The sequence below is a fragment of the Humulus lupulus genome, chromosome 1, assembly GCF_963169125.1.
Source record: "Humulus lupulus chromosome 1, drHumLupu1.1, whole genome shotgun sequence".
NCBI lineage: Eukaryota > Viridiplantae > Streptophyta > Magnoliopsida > Rosales > Cannabaceae > Humulus > Humulus lupulus.
In genome coordinates, this window is record NC_084793.1 from 240,817,309 (window position 1) to 240,840,857 (window position 23,549).

A 23,549-nucleotide genomic window follows, 5' to 3' on the forward strand; every position below is an offset into this window, starting at 1 on the left:
GAAGTGCGCAAGGCTGAAGCAGCTTGAAAAGTATAGAGACCGCGATCAAGGTAGCCTTGATGGAGCAATTTCTTCGAAGAGAGATCCTTGATGTTATAATGATTGGAATAAAATTCAATAAAGACATGGTTATCCAAGCAAAATTTAGACACAGAAAGAAGATTTGAAGTTAGTTTAGGAACAAGATAAACATTGTTCAATTGAAAAGATGAATGAGAGGAGTTTAGATGAGAATGACCAATTGAAGAAATTGAAAGGGAATTACCATTACCGACTGTCACAGAGTCGGTGCCAGAGTAAGTGGAAGATTGATCAAGAGCATTGGAAGAGGGTGTGAGATGGTGGGATGCTCCAGAATCAAGTAACCAAGTGTCGTCGGCAACTGTGTTGGAACTTGCGATCATTGCTGAGGCACCAGAAGAGGAAGCCGACGAGGGAACTGCGGAGGAAGGTGAAGGCAGATTTGGATCAAACCGCCTGTAGCAGCTGAAAGCACCATGGCCTGGGCGGAGACACAGTTGGCATATGATTCTTGGCCCGGAGTGAGTCGATCGAGGGGGACCTCGAGAGCCAGAGTTAGGGGGAGGAGGATGGACAGAACCCCTGCCTTGAGAGTTGCGATACCATGGTTGAGACCGAATTTGAGAGTGCTTGTAAGCCACATTACCAGAAATAGAGGTAGATTCATCAACAGAATTCTGGTTCTCCAAGCGGGTTTCATGAGCAAGGAGAAGACTTGTAGCTTGCTCGAAAGTAATGCTCTTGGACTTAGAGGTAACAGACACCACAAAGGAGTTATAGTCAGCTCCAAGACCTGCAAGAAGATACAAGACTTGGTCTTTTTCCGAGACCTTTTCAGAGCAGGCAGCCAATTGATCAGCAAGATTCTTAATCTTGAGGATATATTCGAGCATGGGAGTGCCGCCTTTCTTGAGAGTTTGTAGCTGGAGACGTAATTGCAGGAGACGAGCATTAGAGGTGGAGGAATAGATCTGTTGAAGGGCAGTCCAGGCGGCTGCACTAGTAGAATGCCCAACAATTTGGGCCATAATTTCATGAGTGAGAGAAGAGAAGATCCAACTAAGAATCAGACGATCCTTCTTTCTCCAAGTGACAAATGCAGGATTGAGAGTGGTAGAGCCAACAAGAAACTTCTCAGGAGCAACATTAGAGCCATCCAGATAATCCTCGATGTCGTTAGCGTAAATAACGTTCTCCATTTGAGCACTCCAAAGGAGGAAATTGGTGCGGTCAAGCTTCACTGGGAGGGCGTGGTTTAGGGCTTGAGATAAGGCAATGAAATGTTGCTGCTGTGGAGTGAGGGCAGAAACGGAAGTGCCATCTTCGTGGACAGTAGAATCGGTAGTCGCCATTGGAGAGAATGAACACAAGGGTAGGACCGTGGAGGCCTGATACCATGTAAAGAACAGAATAGAGAAGAAAGTAGGAGAGATATTTAAGATGAAAGCTCTCAGAAAATTGAATGAATTGACCTGAGAGAGAAACCTCTTATTTATAACCAAACAATTACAAGAAAGAGAGAAACAGAAAAGTAGTTAGCCAAGAGGCCTTAACAGAAAATATAACCGAAATATATCAAGGCCTAAACTAACTAAAGGACTATAAACAGAGGTTATTTAACAGAAAGTAGGTCCTTAGTTTGGCCGAACTTATATAAAATTCTGTATTCTTTAATTTTTCAGTTTTGTCCTTTTAATTTCTGGTTAATTGCTTGAATTGGTTTCATCAAATTAACTTGTTTACTTTGTATATGTGTTGAGTTCTGTGTTGTAAAGATATACAACAATATTGTTTGATTCTTACTGTGCCCAAGTGAAAGCTTTGTCAAGCACTTGTGAGGAGCCACCAATGAAGGGCTTGGGTGGGTTTGGATCGTACGCTATCCACCAGCCAACCGGAATTCGGACAGCAGTTATAGCATTAATTAGTTGCCATGAAAATAAAATCTTCTTCAGTGACGTAATTATTCCAATGTTCCTAAATATTAATTATTATTCAACAAACAAAGTTATATATATGAAGTAAATTTATGATTGATTATAATAAGAGGAGTGAGTTATATAATATACGTACTTGCATGATTTGAGGGGCAAGTGAGCCATAGCCATTTGTAATTTTGGTATTCACCACCCAAGTTTCTGACACTCAGAATTCTATGAAAACCGATGCATTAATGTCTTCCCATCCTGAGCTTCCATCATAGTCTGCAGTTACTACCATATACGTGGAGTTTTCCTAATTAATCAAGCGAGAGAGAAAGAGTCAATACTAGTAATCCTTGTTTTCTTAGATATTATTACAGATTTAAAAATTAATATGCATCATAAAATAGTCAATATCAATTAAATCTCTTCAACAATTGGTAGTCAATCCAATTTAGAGTTGACTTATTAAAAGAATGCATTTCATATGTTATATAATAAAAGAAATTGAAGTTGGCATACATTAATGTGGATGGTAATAATCAAATTTATGAGCGAAGTAACTCAAGGACCTGAATGAAAGAACCAGTACTGGCGACTTTGATGCGAACTCGATATTCTATTTTGTTGCCCTCTTCTCTACTAGAACTCTTCCGTATGATTATTTGAAATGATTCCAAGTCTTCGCCTGCATTGGAAAGAGCTACTAGCTTTGTTGACTTCTTGGACTTTCGGATGAACTGTTTGTTGAATACTCTCAAATTGAATGTATTTTTAATCCTCCATAACTGCAATATTATATATATATATATATGATAAATTTATGGTGCTGTCGGAACGCCCACACCCACACCATTGCCGCTGCTTTTTCAAGCACTATAAGGAAAAATGCTTTTAATAACACCAAAAATGTGTTATCAAAACATACCATAACACTTTTTGATGTGTTACTTTACATAACACTTTATCATTGTTATACAGATGTGTTATTATAATGTCAACGATAACACACTTTCTGTGTTATTTTAATAAATAGATAAGTGTTTAATTATATTATTTATAGTCGATTATATAACACATTTCAATACTTATAAATTTGTGTTATACTACACTTTAGTATAACACATTATTTGTGTTATATAATGAAGTTTGCATAACAAAATTCTTTACATAAAAAGTGTTATTGTAATAGATGTTATAACACAAATTTCGTATTATTTTAATATTTAGATAAGTGTAAATTCTCATTATATATTCATTTATATAACACTAATTTATTCTATTATATTTTAATTTTTTTATATAATTAAAATTAACTTTCTATTATATACTAGCATCATTAAATGAACTTGATTTTCAAATAACAAAAAGTAAAAACATTCAACATTGTATTAACAATCCACAAATTAGTTTAAAACATTCAACACTGTCATCAACAACAAAATGTTCTTTAAGTATTCAAGTAGTCCTAAATATTCAACATATTGAAAATTTACTACTTTCAACACAAAATATTCTTCAGCTGGCCAACACAAAGCCTTCAAAATTGAGTTACAAAAGCATTTAGAATGATACTATTATTTCTAGGGTAGATCCATCAAATATCATATCTCATATTTCATAAGAGGCGAATAAGTTCCACAGTCCTAAAGGGAAATTCACCTTCTAGGCTACAAAGAAGACACCAAATAGGACCATCAACAAAACTTTCTCTGTCCCAAAACTGACTGCAAAGTGATTCCTGAAAAATTTAAAGCAATAAATCCAATCAAAAAACTACGAAAGAAAAATGTCAACTTTAATAGAACCACCAATGAAAAATCAACAAAATAATCAATAAATGACCCTGAAAGAGAATCATTCTGCAGCCAATACATCCTATGCTCCAAATATCTATTGCAGGAGTGTACTGAAGACAAAAAGTATAGGTCTTAGACTCTTAGTATTAGAAAAAAGTACTAAGCAACCATATACTTGATTTTTTTTTTTTGAAATTTGAACACTGAAAAATGATCTTCATTATGAACAATCATTATTCAAGACAATAATCATAAAACAAACCAGCAAAATAAAAAAATAGCTAGCAAACAATTTATGTAGTCTAAGAGCATAGCATTAACTCAAATAACTGTACAACCTGAAAACCAAACATGTACTAGATCAGAAAACAGGACAACCCTCCATAACAACCTGGAAATGTTGAAGGGATGACCAGTTGAGTCAAAAGTATGGGAAGAAATGATTGGGAACTTCTTGGCTTCATACCAATTAGACCAATAAGCAATGGGATTAACTTTGCCAAAACGAAACAAAAACAGATGCAGTGTCAACTGTTCTTGGCTGCTTTAACAACAGTACTAAAACATTGTGCACCACACACACAAATAATCATAGCAGAGAATAGTGATTATTAATAGGGTCCTATTGAATATATTTCAGTTAACTGTTAAAAGAGCAAAGAAAACGATGTTGTGGTGGATATGAAAACTGAGAATAATAAGAAGAAAAATATATTCTTCAATGCTTGAAGCTTTGAACTATGAACTTATAACGTCTCTTGTGTGCTGTTTCTTGAATCTGTGAGCTAAAATGAGAATTCATAACCAAACAAAATCTGAGAAGACAACTAATTGAATTAAATAAAGAAAAAGAGCAAAAATTCTCAAACAAATTGATCCCAGTAAACACTGGTATATATATGACAAATTAAAGCAAGGTGAGCTCTTGCCTGGTAAGTGTCAATTGGAAAGAAAAGAAAATATAAAGACGACCTATTATAAAAAGCAAATTGGAAAAATAAGAAAGAATGAAATACTGAATGGTATGACATGCAATTCAAGAAACAGAACCATAATTTTTTTAGACACAAATTCATTATTTGTCACCTAAAAAAAGGCACCAATCCAACAAGGGTTTTAAAAGAAAACAGGAGCAAAATATTTTCAATGAGTAGTAACAACCTGTGATGCTAAACAAAATTTCTCGGTATGTTGTGTGAACAATACGTATAGAGTCTATAGACCTTGTTCATACTACTTACGGTTTTTCATAAACATTTTTTGGTGGTGATATGGTTCTCTCTCTATTAACATCTTATAAAATACATTGAGGCAAAGTCCCAACTGATATTTATTTTTGGTTTTAGGAGCCATAAATGTGCATTAGCTAGTAATGATTAGAATTAATATCAACAAGTTCCTAAATAATAAAGCCACTACTTCAATTGCTTTCTCTGAAATAAGATAGAGGTCATGAACAGTTATAACTGCAAACCTTCCATGCTCTCCAGGTCGGATACAGAGCATCACATCTTTGTCTGCAAGAACTGCACTTACAGGGATCACTCCACCACCCAAGGCTTTTCCTAATATCTGGAAAGAACAAAACAGAATAAATATAAACTTTCATTTAGTGAATGAACTTTGGCGACACTCTAATACATATAAATATCAGTAGAGTGTGAAAAAGAAAGTGATGGCTTACCACTACATCTGGGCGAACTTCTTCCCAATCACAAGCCAGCAATTTTCCTGATCTAGCTAAGCCAGATTTGATTTCATCAGCAATCATTAAAATATTGTATTTTGAGCAAAGCTCTCTTACAGATTTTAAATAACCATTGTGGGGAATAACAACCTACCAACCAACAAAAGAGACAGTTCTTCTCAGGTAGTTTAAAGTCGATAAATACTTAAAAATGCTATACCAAACGTGGGAGAGGCAAATCTAAGTAAATCATGCCTAACAAATGAACAAACTCATGAATACTTGTACATGCCTATATGATTTGAATGATCAATGTATGAATAATCAATACAATTTAAACAAGAAAATACAAACAACAATAACTACCAGATAATCACTAGTGTTTTTATTAATTATACCATGAGTTTGATTAAGACTATTGAAGTGTGGATTTCTTCTAAGAACTTGCTTGTTATTATAATGATTAACCATTATGTGAAAAAAGATAGATATTACATGGGCATTGATAATGATAATTCATAGTCATACATTATTGAGTCCTTGATATGTGCCTCTACATTAATTTCACCTCATTTTGTAACTTTTTCCACATACCCTTTTCATATAAAGCTAAATTATAAATCAAACTAGATTTTTTTTAATCAATAGCTTCATATATATGCATTATCAAAGAAAGAAAGTTTTTTTTATGATAATTATGAGAATTCCTTGTCTTATAATTGACCTTTAGGATATGAGGAGGATAAGTCAATTTCCAGTAAAGTTTTAATAATAGTATGTACAGTATCTATCTATGTAAATAAATCTTGATTCAGTCTAGGAAGCAAACACTTGAAAAAGGGATTACTCTGATAAGAAGGATAATGCACGCACAGATAATGCTTCTATCTCAAACTTCACTCCTTTTTGCAGCATCACCTCTAGCTCCAGTCTTTCAAGTTAAAAGAAACTATTGTACATTATAACAATCATAGCCAGATAAAAAAAGTTCGCATCAGAAAGCACAGAGAGTTTTACCTCCATTGCGACACCTCTCTTCGTAGGTAGCATCTGTGTAAGAATTAATAAGAAAGAATGAAAAAAAACTTCAAAAATCATGACTTCAGAGCATGGTGCTCCTCAGTTTTTCCCAAAAGAAAACTTCAGAGCATTTGGATTTTCTTTATTTAAGAACTATTTTCTTTATATAATAAAATTTTCAGTATCTTTAGAACTAGAAGACTTGTTGGAACTTCATCATATCTAGACTTTATAACCTCCAAATATGATACACCAGAAAATGCCACAAGTACAAGTACAACAAAATCGAAAGTTAATAGCATACTTCAAAAATGCAATTAAAAATAAGTATATATAAAAGCCTCAAGAACTTGGCTTATTGCATGTTTTATTTTAAAGGAAATGAATTGATATGATATCAAATTATATATTTACCTGTGAATATTCCAACACACACTACAGAAGACAAGGAAAATCTGTATGTTGCAAACCACAAGACAATTGGCAGTACACCGGTGACCACCAAAGCAACTACGGAAGCCATAGCCTAGCCAATATAAACAGATGATGCACACGGAGAGCTAAAGACTTTCTGCTCACCAGTCAACCCTTTGCCCAACCAATCATCTAAAGGCTTTGCTGAGACAATTCCACCAAGAGCAAATACAGATCCAGTGAACAGCACCATACACACAAAAAGAACAATACCCTGACAGAGACAAAAATGCATTTACCATTACAAGAAAAGTTGGATACCAAACACAAAGTTGATTGAAAAACAAAAGAAAAGAGAACACTTTATAGAGAAGTAAACACTTTTTTCGGCTTTGCATATACACATGCTTAAAACTAGCTAGCTCTTGCTCAACTTTCTCTCTTTCATTATATTTATATACATATATGTATAATTATGAGAATAGAATTGAAGAGAATTTAAATAGCTACAAGTTTTACAATACGAGATTACCATTCAAGTATCAACATAAAAATTAATAAAATAAATAACCATCAATATTTGCATACAAAAAAAAACTGAAAATATATTGATCAACATCATATTTAAACCTCAATTCTTCAAAACCCAAAACCAAGAGCAACTAGAAGCAAATTTAATGTTGTTTCCTTTTCTACACTTAAAATATCTTTATCCTTTTTGTCACAAAAAATTAAAAGGAATAATCGTAATCTTTAAAAGTATAATTATATGCATTCAAATTAAAAGAATAATTACAGCCAAAATCTATCAACCTTAACAAAACACAAACTTGAATATCAAACCCACAATTGAAACTACATCGAATGCACCAAGCATATCTAATGATTAATGAACATAGCATTTCAACATAAGAGATCCTCTCCCTTTTATGTATCGATAATTTTCAACACTATATCATCCATTTTTTACAGAAGAAATTTAGATATTCTACACCAAAATAAAACATTACAGGTGCTATTTATTAATTCTTAAACCAATATGGGGAAACAAACACAACATCAAACAAGATTTATTTAATTTATGAACAAAACACATATATACAATCACATAAATATACAATTGAATTAAATATAAAAATTAAGACAATATATCTCTTAAAGGAGTCCAAATATAATGCTCTTCAAAGTCACCACCAAATCTACAAAGTCTCTCAAATCACCTTTTGAAGGAGCCCAAAAAAACAAGACAATATTAGTTATCAATTGACTAGTTTGCAAATGAAACACAACAAAATGCCCAAAAATCTAGCTGAAATGCTAAAATGCCCAAAAATCAAGCTTAAATGTTCAAAAAATCAATCAAAACTTGGGAGTAATAATCAATCAAAAAAGCAACAGATTATTGGGTAAATAAACCATCATCATTCATATAAAAATACCTCAGCCATCACAATAAAACAAATAATTACCCAATGAAAGCAAAAGACAGATTCAAGAAAAAGGAGAGAGAACGATGAGGAAAAAGGAGAAGAAAAGAAAGAGAAAGAGTAAGAGAAAGAGAAAGAGAGATCTGAATTATGAGACATAGAAAATTAAAAAAGACTACAAGAAAAAGAAGAAAAAGAGAAGGAAATAATGAGAGAGAAGGAGAGAGGATGATAACACATTTTTTAGTCAATTGGGATCGTGTGAAAAATTTTGGGGGCTGGGGAAAATTAGGCGCCAAATTGCAATAAGTCCCGCCTATATACATATACACTTATATATATATTATAATACTTTTTTAAAAGTGTTAAATTTTTGTGTTATGGAAATGAGTTTTCGTTGTAGAAAACAGTGCCAGTCCTTGAGGTTTTGCTAGGAGTAGAGTCCTTATTGGTCTATGATTAATAGAGGGATCTGCTACTCATTTTTCAGCTCTTTTGTTTTGCTTCATCAAACTATATATATATATTACCTTTATTAGTTATATTCAAAGGTATCATGTAGAGTTATTAATGACCGAATATTACTTCTGTATTCCACAAATACTCTACATGGCTATCTATCTAAATGGAATTTTAACAAATTTGACCATATATTATAAACAAGGTAGCAGACAAAAGTGAAAGAAAAAAAATGAATAAACTTATACAGTACACAAATAGCAAACATTCAAACTCAGATTTAGAGCATTGATCTCTTTCATATTTATAGAATACCAATAAAGCAACAACAAATGACATGATACCACCAGTTATATACACATATCAAGAAAAATGCTCTGTATGTTAGAATAAAACCTTGTCAATTTCTTTATAGACCATATACTTCTTGGATTTGCAAGGTCAAAATATTACTTGGCTAAAATATTACATTAATAGATGAATGAAGTAAGGGTAGAGACTCTTACCATAAAATGCTCTCCACTTGCAAATGTAAAAGCCAATTAAAATCATCCCACAAGTTACAGTGCGCAGGTGAGATGTCACTTCTAGAAAATGAAACATCTTCTACTGATCCTTGAGAAACTCAAGTTTTAATGAGGTTTTCATGGCTAATTCTTGGAGGATTTGATTTTGTTACAATGCGCTTTATGGATGTCTTCCAAGCAACATGTTCACGATTGAGCTGAATGACCAAAAATAGAGAAACACAACTCAGAAGTTCATATTGTGGTGTGCAAAGAGGAGAGATTAAACACTAATTTTGGAAATCGATGGTGAGATAGATGATATAGCATAGAGAGTACCAATTGTTTTTCAAGAATGACCTCTCTCTTGTGTCCAACACTGCAGTCAGTAAAGAAAAAAATAATAATCAGTGGAAATAGATCAATCACAACAATCGGGGAATAGAAAATGCAAAATATAAAGGTGAATACAGCAAGGTCAATCTCTATTAAATATATCTTCGATTGTATATTGAGGAAGGCACCACTAATCAGTAAATAACTAACTTCATGAGCTCTAACAGCAATTCAATCTACAACTTCTCATTCGGTTTTGAGCACAGGAAACCAATTATTATGAAAATAAAGAACCAAAGATTTATTGCATCTAGAGATGAATATATAACCACCAAGGAATGCGTAAGCTCATTAAAACGCTAGTAAATTAGAAAATAGGTTCAGAAGCTGGTAAGAACTTGACCTGATACCACCACCACCAGTTGGTCCATTGGTATATAATGTTGTAACGTCTCTAGTGAATTGGACTGCATGTTCTTTCAGGTCAAATAATCCATCCACACGCAACCTTACTTCATTACTAGCGGCTGAAGATGAAGCGTCATCGCCAATGCTAGTTGCTTTCAGACTATCGACCCCAATTATATAAGAAAATACAGAACTGTTGATGCCAGGCAATATTTCTTCCAACCATGATCTGACCTAATAAAACATCAAAAATAGATTAATACAATGCAAACACTCAAAAATTCATTTCTTTCCCTCATTTGAATAGTCTTGTTATATAATAAATAAATAGCCGTGGCAAAATCTTAAAACTTATCCACCAGGAATTCTGCAGCCTTTTCACGTTTAACACATTCATATCCTCCATAAGATATCTCACCCCATCCTTTCCAACCACAGTCCTAAAAAAATTTACAACAGCACATTAGTATAACCACAGACCAAGGAACAAAAAAGGGTTTTCAATACAGAGCAAAAATATGGTTAATGTTAACTGTTGACGGAAAGAAAGGAGAGGGAAAGATCACATGTCACAGGAGAAATATATGCTTAAATAGTGAAGGCAAACACTATGATAAAAGGTTAACTCCTTCCTGATAGCATAATCTTAGGGAATATGACTCTGGCTAAGATGGTAAAAAAAAACAATAGCTTGAGCACTTCAAATGACTTAAATTTAAACAAGCACAGAGACATTCCAAACATGTAGGCCAATGATGCAATAAATGTAACCAATTACACTGGATATGGTATTAGTGGTAAATTAACCAAGAATCGATTGCATTGACTGACACCAACAATCCTTATTTTATAAGAACACAAGCTATTAGTACCACCAAAGGATAACGATCTTGGAACTTATGAGCAGTCTTTGACCAAAGCAAACGATAATAGATAAGAGTGGCTCCCATATTTGCATAGACTATTGAAATCAAGGTACTTCAATGGTAGCAATAGAAAGATGAGCTCTCTTTAGTGATTAAATATGCACCAGAGCTCCAAATAAAACTTTCAAGCACAAGCATGGTACACGGAGAGAATAAACCTCCATTTGCTGCTTATGTATTACATAATGAATCAGACAAAAACATTAAAAGCATCACCTTTGGAATAAATTGCAGGAGTTTTTCAGGGACCGAACCAGCAGAGGATTTTTCTCCAACACAAAGAACCTTGCAACTTGACAAGGGAGAGAATGAAACATTCTGAAGATCAATAATCTGCATTTAAGGACAAATAGATAACGATCTCAGTCAATTATTGTTCTCCCATTTAATTTGAAATAGAACTATACGAACACAAACTTACCACATCAGGGGTGACATAGCTACTGGGGTCCCCAATTTTGTACAGGAACATTTGCTCAGACATTTAGCCCTACATTCCCATAGATTCATACTCTTGTTCACATATGTATGTTGAGCATCCAGCAATTTCCAACTAGAAAATTTGAAAAAGAAGTGAGAATTTGTTTAGTTTTTCATTCTTTTCTAGCAACCAAACAGCAGTTAAAACCAAAATACTCCGAGAAAGTAAAGAAAAGAAGAAAGTACCTGCTGTTTCCGAGACTCTTCGTCCAGTGCCTTCTTTCATTGTTCCTCGTATTCTTCTTCTTCTTCTTCCATCTTCTTCCTTTTCATCTCCATGGCCTCGAGCCAGGCCTTCTCCCTCTCCTCGAACTCCTTCCTCTCCCTCTCGAACCTCTCCGCATCTTCCTTATCTATCAAGTGTACCTGACTCGTCAAATCGACCACACCATTCTCCGATTCACCATCGCCACTGCACGTTTGTTTAGCTCTACACTGAGAGTGATTTGGACAAAGATAGAGGAGAGTGATTTGGGAAAGATGGAGGAGAACACGAGAGAGAAGTAGAAAAAAAATAAAAATATATTTTTAGTTTCCCTCTAACTAAATTCACTCACCCGCCAACACTGTAACTCATTTTATATCCCATTCACGTGTTGCCCAATATAATACACTACCATAATACTTTTTTATTAGTATTATATTCATGTGTTATGGAAATGGGTATTTAGTGTAGTGAAGAAAATTATTGGTTAAATTATAAGATTGTACAGTTTTAGAATTAAAATGGGATGCATGCTAACTTTCTCACTATACATAAATAATAGAGAAATTTACATTCTTTAGTTTTTTTTTATAATTTAATTACAAAAATAACCTCCAAAATTTTATTTACAAAAATACCTTGCCACGTCATCAAAAAATATCCGATTCTAAAAGTAATATACTTGAATTTGAAACTTTTTCGAAATCCCATTTTTGAGGGTCTAAAAAAGTAACCTTTTGGTTACTTAATTTGTTAATAAGTTACCAATTAGTTACTTTTTTCATGAAATTTTTTAGTTTTATAACATATTATTTTATATACATTTTGGTTACTTCCAATATTTATTTTTTGAAACTTTTTTAATCTTAAAACACTGATTAGTCATTTTGAAATTATATTATGGTGTCTTATTACTTAAGATACTTTTACGTTGCTGAGTAGTCATTTTTTAGAAACTAATGAGTTACAATAAAATATAACAAATTACTATATAGCTTATTATTGAAAGTTACTTTTAGTATAATCTAATTTCCCAAATTCTCTAATGTGGCTTAATGCTTGTATTAGGGGGCTAGGACGGCAACAATTGATTTAATATGAAATTATGTGATTATATGCATGATTATGTGATTTATATTATTATATGATGATAATGGCATGCATGTGGGCCCACTTCTTATTAGAAGAGCATTTTTGTAGTTTTGGCCCGTTAAGGGCATATTTGTATATTTATGTGCCTGTTTGTGATTTATGGGTGAGACCACATTATTATGTGGATATGTTCGAGCTATTCGGCATGAGACGATCTTAGGATACAGGTTAGAAGTTTCTTCATAACAGGGTTAATTACCGGACTCGAGGTGAGCCTGGGGGTAATTTGGTAATTAGTACATTACCTGTGATGAACGGGTAATGAGATATGATTTAATATTATTTGAGGAAATTGGGAATAACGAGAATTGGAGGACGTTAATTATGATTAACGAGATAGATGGGAAATTACAATTTTGTCCTTGTTAACTTTGAAGGATTAGAATGACCCTAGGGGCATTTTAGTCTTTTGACCTATAGATATGTTTAAAGTTAGTGGGTTGAAGAAGAAAATAGGTAGAAAAACAAAGTTTTCCTCTTCTCTCTCTCTCTCTCTCTCTCTCGATTATTTCTCTCTTTTCTCTCAGATTGGTGCTTGAGGCAAAGTGGGGAATTGAACTTGAGAATTAAAGCTTGAGGGTTTATGATTGTGTTCAGTAGCTAGAAGGGTTCAATTTTGTGTTTAAGGTAAGGATTTTCGCTTGATGTTTCAAGGTTCTTCCTTTGTTTTTAGAATAGTTCATAAGCTTGATACTTTGATTGTGTAATTGGATATATGGTGATGTTTTAAGTGTTTCTAGGCTTGGGTTTTGTTGTTAAATGGTGGATATGTTGTATAAATGTTTGGTTGTGATTTTGGGATTGATTTGGTGAGTTTTTGGCTGAGTTTGAATTGACAAAAATGTAGGGGAGTTGGGTTCGTGGGGGTCAAGTCGCGACTGAGTTCATGCAAGTTGCGACTTGAATGTGTTTCGGAGCCTCCCCTGGTCTCTATCTAGTAGGCGTGCCACAACCCCTGGTCTCCCCTGGTTTCAGTCCATGAACCTTTTATTACATATTTTATTAATGAGATTTCATATTTGGTTATGACAAGGTGATCGCTAAGGGGCCTAAGGACGGATCATTCTCAAGGGTCGTTCTTTTATTATTTCACGCTTGAATCAGAGGTAAGAAAAATGCACCCAGTATGTGACATGCATGGTTATTGATGAGGGATGTTGAGTGCTCTATATGTAGATATTGGTTGCATTGTAGGCTCAGGTGATTGAAACGTCACATGGCTTGGGGCGTGTAAAACCCCCAAGAGACTTATTAGTCATCTACCAAGAGAGACTTATTAGTTATCTGTTCAGAGAGACTTATTATTCATCTATTCAGAGAGACTTATTAGTTATCTACCCAGAGAGACTTATTAGTCATCTACCCAGAATGACTTATTAGCCATCTTTTGATTAGGGCTGCAAGCCCATGAATAAATTAGTTATAATGTATACATGCAGTAATAAGTTTTCTGGTTGAGCCTTGGCTCACAGGTGCTATGTGGTGCAGGTAAAGGGAAAGAAAAGCTTACCCATCCTTGAGTGGAGAGCATATGTAACGCTCTGGATAGCCAAAACCGTTACACTGTGTGTTTACAAAGTGCCAGACTTGCTAATCAAGTCATTTAGTTAAAATCGTGATACTGAACTGTAAAGGAACTAGGGTTGAAAGTGTTTTGGTCTCAAAAGCCACATTTTCATTAAAGAACGTTGTTTGTTTACACGGGATCCCAAAAATATGAGTTTTAAAGATCGTTTACAAAAGTTACAAGACCTAGATACAATAACCAGCCATACTAAGGCAAAACAAGCAATTAGGTAATCCCTGTCCTGGTCCACTCCTCGACCGTGGTGATCGAATAGCTGGCTATGTACATTGCACCTCGGAGCTCTCTATCTCAGGCTTGGTCTAGTTTTCCCTTGCCTTTACCTGCACCACGTAGCACCCGTGAGCCAAGGCCCAGCAAGAAAACACAACAACAACAGAGCATAAGCATTTAGCAGTCAAATCAATATCTTACATTGCATTACATAACTTCAACCATATACTGAATCAGAATAATCAAATATTCCACATACTAGGCATATCAATTCATAACATGTACAGTTCACAAATGATAACCAGGGCTAGCGCCCTCAGGCTGCTCCCTCTGTTATCCTGCTGTTCTTGGCAACCAGTGGCCAATCTGCGCCCTGTGCGCTAATATCATGTACGGCACTCTTAGGCTGCTTCTACATGTCCCATGGCGTAATACCAACATTGACACGATACAATTCTCAGGAGCACTTAATCCCATCACAATCATACAACCGGGTGCAGTTTTCTTACCTTTCAATTCAATAGCTTTGATCCCTCGACTCCTTGAGCACGATCCCCCTCGAGCCCTAGCGCTCACCTAATCACAATCATGGCCAAGGTCATTATCAATCCCCAAGTTCAAAACCTAGCCCCGGGGCCAATCCCGAGCCTCCGGGATGTCCTAGTTCCACCAAACAAGGTGGTGGAATCAAACCCCAAACCCTAGGTCAAAAACCCTTGCAAACAACCCAAAAATCCCCTTCAGAAGGCAGGGTAGCGCTACAGCACTCTTGGGAGGACGCTACAGCACTACAAACAGAAGCCAAAATCCCTTCAGCAAAATGGCCTAGCGCTACAGTGCCCAAAGGCTAGCGCTGTAGCGCTAGTCATAGACAGCCCTGCACTGATTTTTCCCTTCTGCGATTTCTTCGAACCAACCTCAACCAAACCTCTTCCAACTCTTACCCAAACTCAAAAACAACCTTATAACCACACTCCACTCATCCCAAGCACCCCAAACATCTAAAACCTAAGCACATGCATCCACAAACTCAGAATTCACCATAGCCATTTCTAAGCTCTAAAACTCAGTAAAAACCAGCTGAACATCAAAGTTTAGAGTTTAAACCTTATACCTTTGATAGAATTTCGACCACAAGATGCCTTTAGACTCCTTTGGATTTCTCCTCCTCAGCCTTAAGTCTGAATTCCCTAAGGTTCCACCCAATTCAACTTAAGCACCACAACTCAAAAACCAGAAACTGAAACTGAAGAATTCTAAGTCTTACCTCAAGTGTTGATGAACCCTTGCTAAACCTCTGCTAATTCTCCACACTTAGCTTAGACTCCTTGATGCTTAGCTTCTCCCAGCTCTCCTCTGAGCTTACCCCCGAAATCCTCAAGAAATTGGTGAAGAAAGCACAAACCGACCTAGAGAACTCTTTCTGTTTTCTCTCCTTTCTTTTCCTTTCCTTTTCTTTCTTTTTCAAACTTCTATAATGTTCTAAAAATCCCACTAACATAAAACCTCAGTAATACCCATCCTTAAAAGCCAAATGACCATTACGCCCTCCCTATTAATTCTAATCCTTTAGTCCACTTAAGGGCATTTTAGTCATTTTACCTAATTCCCACTAATTCCTCGAGTGTCTCTATTATTCCCTGCCTAACTTCCGATACCTAATTAATCACCAGTAACATTCTTCAATGTCATAATAGACTCCAGTATATCCGTTAAACTCCCATTTATACCCCTAAACTCACCCCGAGCCAGGTATAATTCTCTACAATGACTTTTCCGCTACTTTGCTCACTAGGGTCGTCTTGAGTCACAGATTTATCCACATAATAATGTGGTCTTGACAATTATCACATATATCGAAGCAGTTATGCCCATAATGGCCAAAATTACATTTATGCCCTTCTAACCTAATCAGGGCCTATATGCATACTAATACACATAGTCATGCATCTCAAATATTCAAGTAATCATATAACATGCTTTAAATCATAATCATGCATCTTAATCATTAAAACCACACATAGTCTCCATTATTCCCTCCAGGCACACTAATCAAGGCCCTTAAGCCTTATTAGTGAATTTGGGTCGTTACAACTATCCCCTCCTAATGAGAATTTCATCCTCGAAATTTACCTGAACAACTCGGGATACTGATTCCGCATCGCTGTCTCAAGCTCCCAGGTCGCCTCCTCGACCTTACTATTCCTCCACAGCACTTTAACCAAAGGAATTGTCTTATTCCGCAACACTTTATCTTTCCGATCCAAGATCTGAACCGGCTGCTCTTCATAAGACAAATCTGCTTGCAATTCCAGATCTTCATGCCTCAACACATGAGTCACATCTGAGACATACTTCCGAAGCATGGAGACATGAAACACATCATGAACTCCAGACAACGATGGCGGCTATGAGACGGGAGATTCTAGATGAATTTCATATTACTCCTTACTCTTTGCATCCAGGCACCACGAAGATGTATCAGGAGGTGAGATCACTGTATTGGTGGCCTGGGATGAAGACGTGGTAGAGTATGTGGCTAAGTGCTTGACATGTCAACAGGTCAAGGCTGAGCATCAGAGGCCAACAGGGATATTGTAGCCTCTAGATATCCCAGAGTGGAAATGGGAGGACATCATGATGGATTTCATGGTGAGGTTACCCAGGACTGTAGGTCAACATGATTAAGTATGGGTTATTGTTGATTGATATACCAAGTCAACTCACTTCTTACCAATGAGGACTACTTATACAGTTGACCAGTACGTAGATCTCTATGTGAGAGAAATTTTGCGCCTTCATTAGGCACCAAGGTCAATTGTATCAGATCGGGACCCCACTCTCACTTCCAAGTTCTGGGGAAGTTTACAGAAGGCCATGGGTACATAGTTGAAGTTCAGTATTGCTTATCATCCTTAGACAGATGGACAATATGAGAGAACGATCCAAATATTAGAAGACATGCTGCGAGCATGTGTGCTGGACTTTGGTAGATCCTGGAGTAAGTATATACCTTTGATAGAGTATTCCTACAACAACAACTATCAATCGACCATTGGGGTGGCACCTTATGAGATGTTGTATGGTAGGAAATGCAAATCTCCCATTCATTGGGATGAGAAAGGGGAAAGGATATACTTGGGTCCTGAGGCAGTTCAGAGGACCAATGAGGCCATTGAGAAGATTAGAGCTCGGATGCTTGCTTCTCAAAGTAGACAGAAAAGTTATGAATTTCCCAAACGCAAGAACGTAGAGTTCCAAGTGGGAGACTACGTCTTCCTTAGAGTCTCGCAATAGAAATGGGTGAGAAGATTTGGGAAGAAGGACAAGCTGAGCCCTAGGTTTGTAGGCCCATTTGAGATTCTGGAAAGGATTGGTCGGGTGGCCTACAGGTTGGCCCTACAACCGGCATTGTCGATCGTGCATAACGTATTTCTTATTTTAGCTCTTCAGAGGTATTGTAATGCCCCGAATTCTCCGTTGTGTTTAACGGCGTGAACAGTAGGCCGGGAGGGCCATACTTGCTTAATTATGTTATTAATTGATAAAATGCATGTATATGTTGATTATATTATGATATGATGTGAAATGCATGCATGTGAGTCCATATTTCTATCCACAGGGGTGTCATGGTAATTTGGCCCGTTGAGGGAAAATTGATTATTTGTTCGCATGTTGGTGATATAATGTGAGACCAAATTATGATGTAGGTTTATTCGAGCTATTTGGCATGAGATGATCAAGGAATGTTAATTATCGGTTTGGTCATAACGGGCTTAAGCTCGGGGCTCGGGGTGAGTCTTGGGGTGCTTTTAATGATTAGAGTGTTACCGGGCATTAAAGGGTAACGGGAGGTGAATTATTGGTGTTTGAGAATTTTGAGATTAACGGGAATTGGGAAGCGTTAATTATGATTAACGGTGTAGGTGGAAAGTGTCAAAATTACCCTTGAGTTGGTTTTAGAAGCTTTGTTAGACCTAGGGGTATATTGGTCATTTGGGATTTGGATATACATGGTTTTAGATGGCTATAAAATAGAACCAAAAATAGAGTTCCCTTCTTCTTCTTCCCGTACCTTCTCTTTCCTTCATTTTCCTTGTTTCTTCTTTGGAGTTTTTGAGCTCAAGGTGTGGAATTAAGCTAGGGAATTCGGAGGTTGAGGTTGTAGACATAGCTCAGCCATTGAAGAGGGTTTGGTTTTGAATTTGAAGTGAGTTTTATCCATTGTTTTACTGGTTTTGCTCTGTTTTCGTTCATGGATTTCAGCTCTTGATTTTGGTGTGGAAAGTTGGAATTAAGGGGAGTTCTTGAGGTGTTTTACTTGGGTTATGTTGGGGGAGAGTTATGGGTGATGTTTGGAGGTTTAAATGGGTGTTTGGAAGAGGTTTGGGTGGTGTTTAAATTGGGTTTGAAGGTTTGGTTCCAAGAGAAATCGTAGGGGAAGAAAAACAGGGGTTTTGGCTGAACTGGAGCTTGCGCCGCGGCATGGCAGGGGTGAGCCACGGCCCTTGGGGGCTGCTGGGTTTAGGCGCCTCTGTTTGAGGGGCAGGCCGCGGCATGGCCAAGGAGGGCCGCGGCCCTTAAGGCATTTTTGGCCAGAATTAGCTTTTTAGCATGGGGATTCAAGCCTAAGGCCTCGGGAATGAACCTACTACCCGGTTGAGTAGTGTTTGAGGTCCCGGAGGTTAGGTTTTGGTTTGGGAACCTTTTATTATTCATTTTATTGATGGAATCCCATAATTTGGTTATGACCAGGTAACCACTAAAGGACCAAAAGGTCGATCGTTCTCAGGGTCACTCTTTTATTTGTTCTAGCTTGGAACCCGAGGTAAGAAAACTGCACCCCAAGTGTGACATGCATGGATATTTGTAAGGCATGTTGATTGTGTAATATGGACATGGTTTGAACATGGAATGCTTAGCATATGTTGTTCGCTTGTGCATAGCACTGACTAATTAGTCAGGTTTGGCAAAGGTGCTAGTATCAACTGTGAAGCTGTGACTGATTAGTCAGGTTCGGCAGTGGTATTGGGCACTGGTCACGTTGCACTGACTTGTCAGTCAGAATTGGCAAAGGTGTTAGTGTCAGCTGTGAAGCTGTGGCTTATTAGTCAAGTTCGGCGGTGATACTGGACACTGGTCACTTAGCGCTGACTTATTAGTCAAGGATGGACTTAGCGTGGTCCACGCAAGCCAACGGAGATTAGATCTAATCGACCATTAGCATTGAATGGCTCAAAGAGCATTAATGCCTGACCGACCCTGAGGGTCGATGAACAAACAGAGCTTGGAGGCTGGTGGCTTACCTAGCAGCCACTCTTCCGCTAGAAAAGAGAGCCTGGAGGCTAGTGGCTTACCTAGCAGCCACTCTCCCGCTAGAAAAGAGAGCTTGGAGGCTAGTGGCTTACCTAGCAGCCACTCTCCCACTAAAATCGTGTGATGTTCAATTTCTTGTTTGAAAGCTTTATGATTCAGTGTGATTATAATGATAATCATTTGATAACGTTTTGAAGAGTATTATGTTTTCTTGCTGGGCTTTGGCTCATGGGTGCTATGTGGTGCAGGTAAAGGGAAAGAAAAGCTCACCTAGCCTTGAGTGGAGAGCTGATGTGGTGATGTGTACATATGTGGCCGCTTGACCACCACGGCCAAGGTGTTCTTAGAGGAACTAGGGGGTTTACCCTATTTTTGCCGCTTAGGTCGGCGGGATTGTAACTTGAAAACTGTAATGACCATTTTGTACTGAGAACCACTTGTAAATGTTTTGTTAAGCTCTGCAGAGCAGTTTGTAATAAAAATCTCCATTTCCTTTTTATTGGTTTTATGCCTTAACCTGTTAATTACACTTAGAGCACATTTTTGACCAAAGGACTCAGGTAGTGGGTCAAATTTCTGGTCCACCATTCACCGTAACTGTTCTGGGGTAGCCAGGGCGTTACAGGTATGTATCAGATGTGACTCATGTGTTGAGTTACGAGGATCTGGAGCTTGAGGCAGATATCTCCTATGAGGAACAACGATTCCAGATACCAGCCAGAAAGGACAAGGTCATGAGGAATAAAACTATACCCTTGGTTAAGGTATTATGGAGGAATAACAAGGTCGAGGAAGCGACCTGGGAGCAAGAGTCACATATGTAGAGTCAATATCCCGAGCTGTTCAAGTGAAGGAGGGGATAGTTGAAATGTCCCAAATTACCTAATGTGGCTTAATGCTTGGATTAGGGGGCCAGGAGGGCCATAATTGATTTAATATGGAATTATGTGATTATTTGCATGATTATGTGAGTTATATTATTATATGATGATACTGGCATGCATGTGGGCCCACTTCTTATTACAAGGACATTTGTGTAATTTTGGCCCGTTAAAAGTATATTTTTATATTTATGTGCATGTTTTTTATTTATGGGTAAGACCACAGTATTAAGTGGATATGTTCCAGCTATTCGGCATGAGACGATCTTATGATGCAAGTTAGAAGTTGGGTCAAAACAGGGTTAATTACCGGGCTTAGGGTGAGCCTGGGGGTTATTTGGTAATTAGTACATTACTGGGGATGAACACGTAATGGGATATGATTTAATATTATTTGAGGAAATAGGGAATAATGGGAACTGGAGGACGCTAATTATGATTAACAGGATAGATGGGAAATGACAGTTTTTCCCTAGTTAGCTTTGAAGGATTAGAATGACCCTAGGGGCATTTTGGTCTTTTGACCATTAGCTATGTTTAAAGTTAGTGGGCTGCAGAAGAAAATAGGCAGAAAAACAGAGTTTTCCCTTCTCTCTCTCTTTCTCGATTATTTCTCTCTTTTCTCTCGGATTGGTGCTTGAGGCAAAGTGGGGAATTGAACTTGAGAATTAAAGCTTGAAGGTCTACGATTGTGTTCAACAACTGGAAGGGAGCTAGGTTATGTTGTATAAGTGTTTGGTTATGATTTTGGGATTGATTTATTGAAGTTTTGGCTAAGTTTGAATTGAAAAAAAATGCAGGGGAGCTGGGTTCGTGGGGTCAATTCACGACCGAGTTCATGCTAGTCGGGACTCGAATGTGTTCAAGAGCCTCCCCTGGTCTCTATCTAGCAGGCGTGCCGTGACCCACAGGGTCGAGTCACGACCCGCCCCTGGCACCCCAGCCAAGGGCCTCTTTGTCTTGGCGGTGGGCCGCGGCCCCTGGGGGCTGGTCGCGACCCGCCCATCCCTTTATGCCAGGTTGGGTTTTTAGCTAGCCTTTTAGTGCGGGTTTTCATTTTTCTAAGTTCGAGATCGAATCTACTAACTATTTTAGTAAGATTCGAGATCCTAGGAGCAGGGTTTTAGTCCATGAACCTTTTATTACTTATTTTATTAATGGGATTTCATATTTGGTTATGACTAGGTGACTACTGAGGGGCCTAAGGAAAAATCGTTCTCAAGGGTCATTATTTTATTATTTCACGCTCTAACTAGAGGTAAGAAAACTACACCCAGTATGTTATATGCATGATTATTGATGAGGCATGTTGAGTGCTCTATATGTGGATATTGGTTGCATTGTAACTGCCTGACATCTTTGCTTACTTATGAATGGCACTGACTTATTAGTCAGAAACGACATTGGTGTTTAGTATTGGTCGTGGAGTTCTGACTTATCAATCATGATCGGCAATAGGACTGAGCACTAGTTGTATGGCATTGGCTTATGTGTCAAGAGCGGCATTAGCATGTTTAACGCAGACCGAAATGATAGATCTAATCAACATGAGCATTAAATGCTTAACCGACCTATTGGTCGAAGAAAACTAAAGCGCTTGTCTAGTCTAAAGGCTAGTTATTTGGAGCTAGGGCTAAAAGGCTCAGGTGACTAAAACCCCCGAGAGACTTATTAGTCATCTATTCAGAGAGACTTATCAGTCATCTATTCAGAGAGACTTATTAGTCATCTACCCAAAGAGACTTATTAGTCATCTACCCAGAATGACTTATTAGTCATCATCTAATTAGGGATGGAAGCACCATAATCAATTAGTTATAATGTATACATGCAATAATAAGTTTCCTCGTTAAGCCTTGGCTCACGGGTGCTATGTGGTGCAGGTAAAGGGAAAGAAAAGCTCACCCAGCCTTGAGTGGAGAGCATAGGTGGAGATGTGTACATAAGCGGCCACTTGACCACTATGGCCAAGGTGTTTCTCATGGGAACTAGGGTTTAATCGCATTTTTGCTGATTAGGTCGACGGGTTGTAACTTTTACACTGTAATGACCATTTTGGATTGTAAATAACTTCTTTAAACACTTTTATGGGCCCATGTACAATTTAACGTTTTAACTAAAATATATCCATTTATTTTGACCGAGCTTTTCACCCTGGCCTGTTAATAACACCTAGATGCACGTTTATAACCAAACGACTCGTTTAGTGAGTTAAGAACTATTTAAAGTACATATAGTGACGACCTTGGGCTATCCAGGGCATTACATATACTATACAATAATTTTTTATATATTCTATTTAAAAGTTACCAAACAATATCCTAAAGAATTGATTTAAAAAAGTTACTTGGAATATTTTTAAATAAATTTAAATTGTTTAGAATACAATATAGTGTCTTTTAAATGTAAAATAAGAATACAAATTTTAGTATATTAAATTTTTATCAAGTTTAAAATTTAGTTACTTTTTGGTCAACACAATATAAAAAAGAAACTAAAATGTTGCTTTTTATTTTGGTCATCTTCTCCGGCGACGAATATATGGTTCCCACATATCAAAATGATCACCTTGAAGAATAGGTCGTGATGGTACCACTTTTGAGCCCAACCGACTAGCGGTGTGGCCATAAAAAGATTTTTGAAATTTAAGATAAGAGATAATGTAAGAAGTAAATTAAGAAAAGGAGCGTAGTGGGGAGAGAGAGACCCCGTACCATGAAAAAAAAAACAAATTAGAAAATAAAAAAAAGTTGAAAAAAATGGTATAAAAAACGGTGAAAAAAGTAACGAAT

The 23,549-nt window shown here is 36.9% G+C and overlaps 1 long non-coding RNA gene and 1 pseudogene across 1 annotated transcript; both read right to left on the bottom strand.

Moving 5' to 3' along the window:
- Nucleotides 1-23,549, bottom strand: part of LOC133831584 (uncharacterized) — a 65,476-nt pseudogene that overhangs the window by 5,402 nt on the left and 36,525 nt on the right.
- LOC133804683 (uncharacterized) lies at nucleotides 5,210-9,452 on the bottom strand. The gene is made up of 3 exons (XR_009878578.1): nucleotides 9,256-9,452; nucleotides 6,864-7,137; nucleotides 5,210-5,314 (listed from the first exon to the last, which is right to left on the bottom strand). It is a non-coding gene; the product is annotated as an uncharacterized LOC133804683 (long non-coding RNA).